Source organism: Phyllobates terribilis, unplaced genomic scaffold, assembly GCF_046119375.1.
Source record: "Phyllobates terribilis strain yellow unplaced genomic scaffold, ASM4611937v1 Scaffold_23__1_contigs__length_19252631, whole genome shotgun sequence".
Classification (NCBI taxonomy): Eukaryota; Metazoa; Chordata; class Amphibia; order Anura; family Dendrobatidae; genus Phyllobates; species Phyllobates terribilis.
In genome coordinates, this window is record NW_027362783.1 from 11,175,001 (window position 1) to 11,188,588 (window position 13,588).

Genomic DNA, 13,588 nt, shown 5'->3' on the forward strand with positions numbered 1-13,588 from the left:
TGTGTATTAGACTTTACCCACTCTGGGGAGATTTTTCAAAATCATTAATGGTTCACTGTATAGCTATATATGAATCGCACTCATTCAGTACATGCCTATATATACTATACACAGATAGAATATGTCCATGTATAATGCACAACTGTGTCTACTGCATATGTGTATATACTATACATTTATATATGTGTTTATGTATTGTACCTGTGTGTATTTATATATAATAAGTACATTATATACTAACATACGCTCCACTTGGGGATGGGGTCAGTGGGTCAGTCCCAGCCTAGATTTGTCAGAACAGTAATGACAAGATGCAGCCTGTCAGAGAATATAGGTAGTGATTTAGTAACAGTATTCCCGAGCTTTAAGGTCTCTGGTCGGTGCTGTGTGGGATGAGAATCCTGATCGTGCACCGACCATACCGCTCTGAGCTTCAGGATCACAATCAGTAAATCACTGCTTGTAATCTCTAACTGCAGCCTCCTGTCATTATTGTTCTAAACAATCTGACACATGTAGCATCAGCGTCTCTGCCTCCTGCCGGGCAGAGACACCATTCCCCTCACCACCGCGGTCCTGGTCCGGCATCTTCAGGCCTCCCTGCTGCTGCACGCAGCTTCCCGGGCACTGCGCTTAAAGGGGTCGCGCTCCGTCCTAAAGAGTCCCCGGCCAATGGCCGGAGGACTTCTCCTATATAAGGCACCTCCTCCAAAATGGAGGTGCCTGTGCAAGGTTGTTGTTTCGTGTACTTACACTTGCTTCAACCCTCAGGTCCCGCTGCCAGTCAGTCCTGCCCGCCAGTCTGTCTCTAGTTCTGCTCGCCAGCCTGACTTCAGTCCAGTCTGCCAGTCTGACTGCAACCCAGCCCGACAGTCTGCCTACAGTCCAGCCCGCCAGTCTGTCTATGGGCTCTGCCCGCCTGCCTATTACCAGCCAGCTGTGCCTGCCAGTCTGCTTACCCGGAGCACCTGCCAGTTACCTGTTGTGCCCGCCAGCCTGACTACCTGGAGTACCCGCCAGTTACCCGTTGTGCCCGCCAGCCTGCTTACCTGGAGCACCTGCCAGTTACCTGTTGTACCCATCAGCCTGCTTACCCGGAGCACTTACCCGTTACCTGTTGTGCCCGCCAGCCTTCCTACCTGCAGCACCCGTCTGGCTATCTGCCATTCCAGCCTGCTTATCTACCTGGACCACACGTCTGCCTTCCTGCCGTGCTTATCCGCTGTACCGGTCAGCTCCTGTCATCTGACCAGTGGGAGTCACCTGCTCTCATACAAGGTCGGTCCCAGAGTAGCACCTGGTTCACCTGCCCGGTCCCTCCCTGGTTCACGGAGTCGACTAAGCCGCCGTGTGACCTTGGTCAGACCGTGTAGGCACCTAGTTTCGCCCCTCTGGTCCCTCCTTCCACCACCCGGACCCGTAACAACACATTCCTGGCCATTCTTTGCATTTCATTCTGGGTGGAGTCATGGGGTCATTGAGATCCTGGATGGGCTTGAAGTATGTGTAAGGAGTCAGAAGCGATGTTATCACTGGCACCAAACAGGAGTATCCGGGAAGAGGATCTTTTAAGATGGGATAAACCACCACACTGAGTTGTGTAAAATAATGCAGCGTGTGACTGTGCTTAATTACAAAGGTAAAATAAACTTTTATTTAAATTTGAAAAACGCACCACTAGAGATTCGAGACAGTAAACTTGTAATTCGGGGCACAGATATCTTCCCTTGATCGGTCTGCATCAGGAGGATGTGGACCCATGGATCTGTTGTCTCTGTCAAACTTACAGTTGAAACCAGAAGTTTGCATACACTATATAAGAAAACACATATGCATGTTTTTCTCAATATCTCACAGGAAATCAGAATAAACTTTGCCTGTTTTAGATCAATTAGGATCATCATCATTTTTAATATTTACCAAATGCCAGAATAATGAGAGAGAGAGCGAATGTTTTAAGGCATTTTTATTACTCACTGCAAAGTCAAAAGTTTACATATATTTCATTAGTATTTGGTGCCATTGCCCTTAAACTAAATTACTTGGGTCAAACGTTTGCAATATCCTTCCACAAGCTTCTCACGATAGTTGGTCGGAATTTGGGCCCATTCCTCCTGACAAAACTGGTGTAACTGATCCAGGTTTGTATGTCGCCTTGCTCGCACCTGCCTTTTCTGCTTTGCCCATAAATTTTCAATGGGATTGAGATCAGGGCTTTGTGATGACCACTGCAAAACATTGACTTTGCTATCCTTAAGCCACTTTGTTACCACTTTGGCAGCTTGCTTCAGGTCATTGTCCATTTGGAAGACCCATTTCCGCCCAAGCTTTAACTTCCTGGCTGATGTCTTGAGATGTTGCTTCAGTATTGCCACATAATCTTTTCTTATGATGCCATCTCTTTTGTGAAGTGCACCAGTCCCTCCTGCTGTAAAACAACCCCACAACATGTTGCTGCCACCCCAGTTGGGATGGTGTTCTTAGGCTTCCAAGCTTCTCCCTTTTTCCTACAAACGTAACGATGGCCATTATGCCCAAAAAGTTCACTTTTAGTTTCATCAGCCCGCAAGATATGTCTCCAAAAATTAAGGTCTTTGTTCCTGTGTGCATTTGCAAACGCTAATTTGACTCTTTTATGTTTCTTTTGGAGTATTGGCTGACAGAGTGGCCTTTCAGACCATGTTGATACACTACTCGTTTTACTGTGGGTATTGACACAATTTTGCTTTTGTCCTTGGGTTGATATGCACATGTCGGATCAAAGCACATTCATCTCTGGGACAAAGAACCCGTCTCCTTCCTAGGCGGGACGAGGGCTGGACATTCCCATCTTGTTTTTACTTGCGTATAATTGTTTGTACAGATGAAGGAGGCACCTTCAGGTATCTTGAAATTGTACCCAAGGATGGGCCAGACCTGTGCAAGTCCACAACTCTCTTCCTGATATCTTGGCTGATTTCTTTAGACTGTCTTCTGATGCTTCACTAAGAAGCAGTGTGTTTCAGGTATGCATTAAAATACATCCACATGTGTGTCTCTAATTAAATCGGATGTTGCCAAAAACAGAAGCTTCCAAACACATGACATCATCATATGGGCAGTCCAGAATTGTTTAAATGAATAGCAATCTTAGAGTATGTAAACTTTTGACTTTGCAGTAAGCAATAAAAATGCCTTAAAACATTCTCTCTCAATATTCTGGCATTTGACAAATATTAAAAATTATGACAATCCTAATTGACCTAAAACAGAAAAGGTTTATACTGATTTCATGAGATATTGAGAAAAACATACGTATGTCTTTTTATATAGTGTATGTAAACTTCTGGTTTCAACTGTAAATACTGGACTCACAAGTAGCTATGACACAATAGAAGATAGCCTGAACTATCTCATGAAGTTGATCTTGTGGCATGATGGTGGTTCTTGGCACCATGTCCACTGCCGGGTTGGGAGATAGTGATCCCTGGACAGCAGCCTATGATATTGGAAGCCGGCTTGTCCTCGGTAAGGATGCTGGGGAATGCATGATTGGAGCTGCGTGTTGGGACTCAAAAGGAGTAGGTTATGCTTGAGACCTTGGAATGGTCTGGGAAGAAGCGCTCCCTGAAGGACGATACATTGCACACCAAATAAACTGCTCTGATCTAGGAGCGCTACCTAAGGTATCAGTGCGGAATTTGTGGATGTTGCCTTTTTGGTAATTGTAGTGTCCTGTGATGGTGTAGTTGTCTTTCTTCCCCATCTGGTTAGGTAAAATGTAATCTCCGAGTAGTTGTTGTTTAGATTATGGCCCAGAAGAACAATGAACACGTCTTTACTCTACATTTGCCAGGACTATTCCTCCCACCTTGAAAGGTTTTATCACTTAAAATTGTATTTTTCTTCTCTTTTTCACACTAATAGAGACCTTGATGTGTATGTTTTACAGCAGGGGTCTCAAACACGCGGCCCGCGGGCCGCATGCGGCCCCTGAGGCTGCTTTATGCGGCCCGCAGGCACAGACCCCTTGACGATCCCGACCTGGTCCAGGAGGAGCCGCCGACAGCAGCGCTGAATTGCCACACAGAGACTGTTTCCCAGCACTGCATTTCCAATGCCAGCCGCTGGCCAATCAGAGGCCAGCAGCTGATATCTGCGTGTCGGCGCAGCGAGTATGACGTCATTGCCATATGCAGAAGTCAGCTGCTGGCCTCTGATTGGCCGGCGGCTGACATTGAAAATGCTGTGCTGGGAGACAGTCTCTGTGCGGCAATGCAGCACTGCTGTCGGCGGATCCTCCTGGACCAGGTCGGGATCGTCAAGGGGTCGGACTCTGTGGTGCCTGCGGGCCACATCTGCAGGAAGGCCGCAGAGGGAACGGAGGACAGGTGAGAATCATCTTTTTTTTTTTTTCTATTTTATGTGTGTGAAGAACAGCACAGGGGGCACATAGCCACAGGATGGGGACCGGGATGGGGCACAGAGCCACAAGAGGGGACCTGGATGGGGCACATAGCCACAAGAGGGGACCTGGATGGGGCACATAGCCACAGGATGGGGACCTGGATGGGGCACAGAGCCTCAAGATGGGGACCTGGATGGGGCACATAGCCACAAGATGGGGACCTGGATGGGGCACATAGCCACAAGATGGGGACCAGATGGGGACCTGGATGGGGACCAGAGCCACAAGATGGGGACCTGGATGGGGAATATTGCCACAGGATGGGGACCTGGATGGGGCACATAGCCCCAAGATGGGGACCTGGATGAGGCACATTAGTACAAGATGGGCGCCAGGATGGGGAACGTTGCCACAGGATGGGGACCTGGATGGGGCACATAGCCACAGGATGGGGACCTGGATGGGGCACATTAGTACAAGATGGGGACTTGGATGGGGAACATTACTACAAGATGTTTTCCATTATTACTATATGATGCTAATTGTAAGACAATATTACTGTATGTGGCCAATTGGGGGAAATAAAATTGTAAAAAAAATAAAAAATAAAATAAAGCATGAAAAAATATTGGGCACTAAAAATGCTGTTTTATATGTAAACTAAAGTAAACACAAAAAAGTGCACGTTTATTATCGCCACATCCATAACGACCCAAGCCATAAAAAAATAAACACGGCAAAAATGTTCAAAAGGTGTATACAAAAAAAATGGTATCACTAAAAATGTCACATTGAACAAAGAATGCGGCCCCCCAAATTCAAATTTTTTCCATGTGCGGCCCATATACCCAGCCGAGTTTGAGACCCCTGTTTTACAGAAAGAAATACATGACTGAGGCCAGCACTGCTTTCACTGCTCAAGAGGAATTACCACCATTTTCTACTGAGCAATCATCAACCACATCTGATGAATCCTCTAATGACTCCTTGTAAGTAATTTTGACAACATACAAAAATAGAAATAAAAGATGAACAATTTATGTAACTTTTGAATTCAAATTAAAATTAGATTAAAGTCAAAGTTAAAGGGGTTGTGCCATAAAGAATACAGTTAACCAACCAGAAAAGATGGAATTAAATAGTTTTGTAATTTGTGTTTAAAAATTATGTTTCATTCAAAAGATACCAAGCTTTTATTTTTTGTGTTATGCTCTCTGGTGCCCCCTGGTGTTATTCCATTACGACCTGGTAGTGAGTGATCAGCTGGTCGAGTTTGCACAGTTCCATTCATAAGAGGTCCCCCCAACTCCCCACCCGCAGCATACACAACATATTCTCTGTCAGAAGTCTGACAGCGCAGGCGCCCTGCTGTAAGCACAGAGCCTGTCTGTCTATGATTCAGCCCCTGCGCTCACACAACTGACCTCTGAGTGAGATCATCTGCTTCACAGACCCGCGAGCTCGATTGCAGAGAGACGCTTCATAATTAAAAAAAAAAAAAAAAAGGCTTGGTATCTTTGGAATGAAGCATAATTTTTAATCCCTATGAATTGCAAAACTATTTCCACCTTTTCTGGTTGGTTAACTGTATTCTTTATCGTGGCACAGCCCCTTTAATATTAACATAATTTGTATTTCATATGTATAAAGGAAAGAAAAAGAAGCTTAGAAAAAGAATTAGGCAACATGTATCAGTTGTCAGGTTTTCTTTAAGCTCAGTACTAATCAAAAGTTTGAAGCATCCTTTTAATGCAATGGTTTTACTTGTTTTTATTGGAATATGAATATTGTAGATTTAGACTGTGTGCACACGAGAAGGAATAGTAGCGTTTTGGACGCAGCATATTTTTACTGTGTTGTACAGTACAAGTACAGTGGATGGGATTAACAGAATCCCATGTCCACTGTGCTTCTTTTTTTACACTGCATAAAGTCACCTGCAGTGCGTGTTTTTGAGCCGCAGCATGTCAATTTGTTTTGCGGCAATGCAAAAAACGCATGTATATCATAAATAAAGAAATAATTTAAAAAAATGACGTGGGGTGCCCCCTATTTTTGATAACCAGCCCAAGTAAAGCAGACAGGTGCAGGTTTATAATACCAAGCTGGAAAGGTCCATGAATATTGGCCCCCTCCCTGCCTAAGCCCGCAGTCGCCCCAGAATTGGCCCATCTATGAGATGGGCCAATTCGGGCACTTTGCCCGACTCTTCCCGATTGCCCTTGTATGGTTTCAAACAAGGGAATAATTTATGGGGTTGATGTCAGTTTCATAATGTCAGCTTGCATCAAGCCATGGTGTTAAGAAGTAATGTTTCTCCTTGCGGAGAGCTACATGCTAAGCACGTCAAGGTTAGGAGACTTTTCAAACCGCAATGCTCTTCTGGGAAATATGCAAATTGTCTCTTCAGAGAGGAATAGAACCAGAACTCTAGTGCCACCTATTGGAAGTATCAATCTTAAAAGCCAATATTGACCCTTTAACGAGTATTATCACATGACTTAGGATAAAATCCAAGACCAGAAGCTCACTTTGCTGACACTGTGTTTCCCAGAAGAGCATTGCTCCTTGTGCTATGAGTACAGTTTTTCCTTTTTTACCGTTTGATAGAAGGCACCCAAGTGCCGCTAAGTGTGTGTAGAAGTATGAATACCACTATAAAATACTAAAGGCAGATTAGGGACAAAGTTTTTTATATACCCCTAGGCGTTTTTAATCAAATATGAAATAAAGGCTAAATTTCATGACTTGTTAGAGAGGGGTCTCTTTTGCGGTTCTCCCCATTTTGTAAATACATTATCAATATACCCCTTCCAGGCCATTGTTTTCCTCACAGTTTGTTATATATTACTAACCCAGTAATAAAAAAAACACACACAGGATAAAATAGTTTATTTTTGAAAACACTCCCCCACACTTCACTCACCAACTTATTAAAAAGCAAAAAAAACACCCTAAAGATCTGGCGTAATCTTGCAAATCAGGAGTAGCCCAAAAATGGGAACCTGAAAGACATAAAAAGAGTTAAATAAAAACAAGAAACACTCCCTAATTCACCAATTTATTATTAAGTAATAATTAGTGATGGGCGAGCACCAAAATGCTCGGGTGCTCATTGCTCGGGTCGAGCAAATTGGAATGCTCAGGTGCTCGATCCGAGCAACGAGCCCAATGTAAGTCTATGGGAAATTCGAGCATTTTTCAGGCGACTCCCTCAGCGGTCTGCAGAGGTACTATGTGAGAACGAAGTTCCAAAAGCCCTAAAATTATCTGAAGGTAGAAAGGGTCCACAGAATTGGTCCTCCATCCTCTGTCTCTGGAGCCCACAATACTACCAGGCCAAGACAGGTCATTATGAAATTTTTGGATTTCAATGATAAAGCTGACATTATCCGAGCTTACAAACAATTAAACCACCCATTGATCATTCAAGGCCATAAAATCCTGCTTTTCGAAGACTACTCAATTGAAGTAACCAGGAAAAGGAAGTCCTTCAGCGCTTTATGCACCAGACTGCGCAAAGAAAAAATCCGCTTTCAACTACGCTATCCGGATACTCTACGCCTGAAAGACACTGATGGCTCTTTCCGGGAATTTATCTCACCTGATAAGGCAGACTCTTTTGTCAACAGGCCCAGTCCTGAACAGACCCTCCAGGCAAAAACTCCCTCTAGTTCACGGTCACCTAGGAGACCCACGAAACAAGGAGACAAAGGAGACCAGAGCTATAACAATCGCTGATTTAATGAGTTTCTCCTTTTATATGCTTGGTGGCCCTGGAGTGAAAGTCTTTTATGGAGGCAATTGTTTGAGAAAATTCTGATAAATTACCTTAATTAGGGGGGGGAGTTAGGTTTGAATTTGAATTTAAATTTAAATGTAATCTGTTATATTGCACACATGGTCGGGCAGAAGTGAAGCCCAGGAGATAGTCTTTTCCCTAGCGAGCAGTTAAACATGTTTACGCTCTTGCTAGGTCAGTTCTTTAAAACTTTTGTATATTGTTTTTTTGAGTTTGTTTCACATGTTCGAGCTTTGCTCGTTAGTACGTAATCTAACTACATGTCATCATTATTTTGTAAGTTGTTCACCAAACATGTCTATCTTTACAGTCTTTGAATATGTATATCGTATCTTTGAATGTTAAAGGTTTGCTCTCTCCCCAAAAACGGATGAAAGTCCTTAGACATTTAAAACGTTTAAAGCCTGACATAGCCCTTCTACAAGAAACACATTTGCCTGAAGCAGATTTCCCCCGGATGAAAAAATTATGGGTTGGGGGTATCTATGGTTCACCGTCCATAGATAGAAAGGCTGGAGTCTTAATCCTTATTAATAAGCAGTTTATACACCAGCTCATAAGTGAGCAGCAGGATGGAGAAGGGAGATTGATTCAATTAACATTATCTACGTCTTGTGGAACCTTCTCTATCTACAATGTATATGCGTCTAACATAGGCAACAAACCTTTTTTTAAAGAATTGGAGACTAGACTCTTATTTGACTCCAACCCTAACAAAATAATAGGTGGAGACTTTAACTCGGTGGTTTCAGTTCATGAGGATAGGAAAAACACTACTGGTACTCCGCAATCGGTTACCTCACATGACAAAGCACTAGCACCTTTTTTGTCTAGTTGCCAATTAATTGATTCATGGAGGTTTTTGAAACCCAGTAATAGAGAATATACGCGCTTCTCACACGCCAACGACTCTTGGTCTTGTATTGACTACTTTTGTGCAAATTGATGATATTGTTATTTCTGATCATGCTTCAGTGAGGTTGGAACTATCAAAGGATTTCCCTCGGGGCCCTGACTTCTTGTGGAGATTTCCAGATTACTTTTGCAAAGACAACTCATTTATTTCCTCTCTCAAGATATGGTTTAGCGAATTTTTATCTGACAATTCGGCACACCAAGATAACCCCACATTATTGTGGGAATCGGCCAAGGCGGTACTGAGAGGAAAAATTTTGGCATATACTTTTTCTCACAAAAAAGGGTTATGAAAAAATATAGTGAATTGTCCTCTGAACTGAAACAAGCCTACACTACATTTCTTCTTGACCCTTCCCCTCTTAATAAAACACATTGGTCTCAAAAACAATCTGAATTCAACCAATATGCAGATATGAGAGAAAAATTCCATTTATCTCAAACAGAAGCATTCTTTTATAGGTTTGGTAACAAATCGGGGAGGGTGATGGCCAATTTAGCTAAAGGTATGAGAAAGCCATAGGGAATTTTTAAATTAAGAAATAATAATGGGGTTATTCACACGGACCTTAAATCAATTAATGAGATTTTAGGCTCATTCTATAAGGACCTATACAAAAAAGCAAAACAAACCTTGCCCCTCTCTGATACACTCTTGGATAAGGTCAAATTACCTTTTTTTCCGGAGGAACATAAATCTATATTAAATAAACCTCTTTCATTGGAGGAGATTACCACTACAATTAAAAATTTGAAACCAAACAAAGCCCCTGGACCTGATGGATACACTTCTGACTTCTTTAAATCCTTAACGGAAGAGGTGTCCCCGTTGTTAGTACCGATCTTCAACAAAATAATTTGTGGCAATCCCATTTTCCCTTCCGCAACTATGGCTTATGTCAAATTATTACTAAAGCCAGACAAAGATCCATTATCCCCCAATTCATACAGACCGATTTCACTTATCAATATCGACATTAAGCTTTTATCTAAAATAATGGCTGATAGACTGGCCTCCATTCTACCCCACCTTATATCCCATGTACAATCAGGCTTTTTTAAAGGTCGCTCACCCACGCTAAATATTAGGAAAGTATTATTGGCGCTCGATAAAATCCACTCTACTCCTGATCTAAAGGGATCCACAGCAATTATCTCCCTTGACACCGAAAAAGCCTTTGATAATATAAGTTGGGATTGGTTATACATGGTTTTAACGAAGATGTCATTGTCAGGCCCCTTTTTTTATGACATTCGTAATTTATACACTTCTCCAAAAGCCCAGGTGCATAACCCGGGTTTTTTATCCTCTCCCTTCCCTCTTGAAAAGGGAACGAGACAAGGGTGTCCTTTATCCCCCTTACTTTTTAATCTGGCACTAGAACCCTTAGTCCGTATTTTGTCAGACCCTAAAACTTTTTCAGGCATCTAATTTAACAAAAAATCAATTCAGGCGACTTTTTTTGCAGACGACATCATTTTGTTCATGTCAGATCCCTTCCTACATTTACCTCTGGTGTTGGATCTACTTAAAAAGTTTGGCTCATATTCTGGATTCAAAATAAACACTAAAAAATGTGAATTGCTACCATTAACTGAAAAGGGTATGAAACTCTACCCAAAAAAATCTTTCTATGATATTAATATAGCTACATCCCATATCACCTACACTGTGTTCCAAATTATTATGCAAATATTATTTTCTCAGATTTTCTCAAATTACCTATATGAATTGCAGTCATTGTAATTTTCCAGTCAAATAACTATTAGAGTACAATTGAAAGGTTTTTGTATAAACTGCCTATGATAACAGTATATTTTTAAAAAAATAAAAAACTCAAACTGCACTCAAAATGCATGTTCCAAATTATTATGCACAGCAGAGTTTTCAACCTTTTCATTTTAATAAAGAACAAAAAATGGGCCTGGAGAATCTGGAGGATCCGGAGGATCCTCATAAAAGAGGGGGTACTGTTAGAACCCTCCTGTTTGTTTTTTCCATCTTGTGTTTTGCGGTCACGTGACCATTTGCCTTTATATTCCTGCTCCGCCCTTCTGGCTGTGCTGGACTTCAGTGTTTGACTGTTTCTCTAGCCTGGTGCTTTGGTGCCCTTCTCTGTCAGTTCACTTGGTCCTTCTGGTACCTCTTGTACCTTTTGTCAGTTTGTCTTTTTGTGTTCTGCAGCAACTTCTCTGTTTAGGAGGTGTCCCATTTTTTGTCCTAGTCCTTAGTTCTTTTAGGGACCTTAATGCTATAGGTCTTCGTTCAGACTAGCCGAGTACTAAGGCGGGTCTGTTCGCTAGGAACAGGCAGCCTGCTACATCATAGGGATTCAGCTTAGTCTTAATGTAGGGACAGCTTTCCCCTATCTTTCCTTAGTACATGTTGCAGATCATAACATTTTATTTCTAATTGGGATATTGGTTGGTTTAATATATTTTATCTTCTGATATTTTGGGTAGCTTTATACTTTCTAAAAATTGATTGATCAGTTGGGCATTAGGTTGTGGTATTGTATTGTTTTTTTTGTAAATTGTAGAGGGTTGAGTAATAATTTGCGAAGGTATTGGCAATCTCTTTGTTTGGTCATTTTAGCTTTGACTTTAGTCGCTTGTATTTTACCTGCTCTGTTTCCCTGCCAATAGTATTTAGCTTTGCTTTTCCGTAGGTTATGCCCGTATTTATGTTGGAGCAATTGATATAAATCGTATCTTAATTTTTGTAATTTTTGGAGAGTTGTGTTTACGGGGCTGTTTTTATGCATTTCTTCTAGTGAGGCTTTGTTTTGGTTGATTTCCTCTATTTGGCATATTCTTTCTTTTTTGTTTTGGGATGCTATTTGAATTAGTTTTCCTCTAATATAAGCCTCATGAGCATACCATACTGTTGATGCGGACACGTTGAGTGTATTATTAATTATAAAATATTCTTTCAAGGTCTCCTGCAGTTGGGGCCTAATTTTATGTGTTGCGATTAGGTAATTATTTACTCTCCATGGGGAGTATGTCGTGTAGTTGTATCCCTCTTTAATGTGTTACGAGATGGGCATGGTCTGACCATGTGATGTTACCTATCGTGGCTTTTGGATGTCATGTAATAACCATTTATCTGTAAGAATTAGGTCGATTCTTGAGTAGCCCTTGTGTGAATGTGAATAGAACGTGTAATCACGTACGGAGGTGTGCAAAACTCGCCAAACATCGTAGAGTTCTTACGCCAAGAGAGTCTGAGAAAGAGAACGAGCTTTTTCTTTTTTTGAGGATGTACAGATTTGTCTATGCCTGGCATGAGGTGATATTAAAATCCCTGCGCACCAGCAGGGCTCTTTTTTTTGCATCTGTTATTACCGCTAAAGTTTCCTTAACAAAGGAAATCTGCTTGGAATTAGGGGCATATTTGGAGGCGATCGTGTAAATTTTGTTATTTCTTCTGCATACTAAGATGATGTATCTGCCTTCATTGTCTACAATGCTGTTGATCAATTGGAAGGCGATGGTGTTTTTTATCACTATTACTACTCCCCTTTTTTACCAATTGCGTGAGAGTGAAACACATTGGGAAGTTTCTGTTCTGCAACCTGTGTACGTCAACACTGTTTAAGTGAGTTTCTTGAACACACAGTCGGGCCTCTCTCCATAGTAGAGATCTTTTAACCCCTTTATGACCTGGGGCATACTAGTTCGCCCCAGGTCATCATACCCGGTTCAGCACGGGCCCCGGCGCTCAGCCTGCACTGAACCAGTGATTTATACAACTGACATGTGCTCGCAACAGCCGCGGGTGGAATCGCGATCCACCCCCAGCTGTTAACCAGTTAAATGTCGCTGTCAATCTTGGCATTAGCCCCGCCCATCGGTGTTCCCATCACATGATCGCGGGTCACCGATGGGTTGGCATGACAACCCGCGGTCTGCAGCAGACCCCAGTGGTTGTCATGTCCTGATTGCTATGAGCGCCGCCGGCCAGTAGTTGATGCTCATAGCAAGTGAACAATTCTGCTGCATATAGGCGATCTGCTCATCTCCTGTATGCAGCAAAGCCGATCTAACCCAAAATAGTATCAATAAAAACGTCAGCTCGACGCGCAAAAAATAAGCCATCACCTGGCCCTAGATTCCGAAAAATGGAGATGCCCAGGGTCTCGGAAATGGCGTGGCTTTTTTCTATAAGGAAACTTTGGATTTTTTTTTCACCACTTAAATAAAAAGAACCTATACAAGTGTGGTATCTACGAACTCGTAATAACACAGAGAATAATAATAGCAGGTCAGTTTTAGTATTCAGTGAATGTGGTAAAAAAAAAAAACATTTTGTTTTGCTATTTCACCGCACTTGGAATTTTTTTCCCGTTTTCTAGTACATGATATGGTAAGAACTAGTGATGTCGTTCAAAAGTACAACTTGTCCCGCAAAAAATAAGCCCTCACATGACCATATTGAGCGAAAAATATAAAAGTTATGGCTCTTGGAAGAAGGGGAGCAA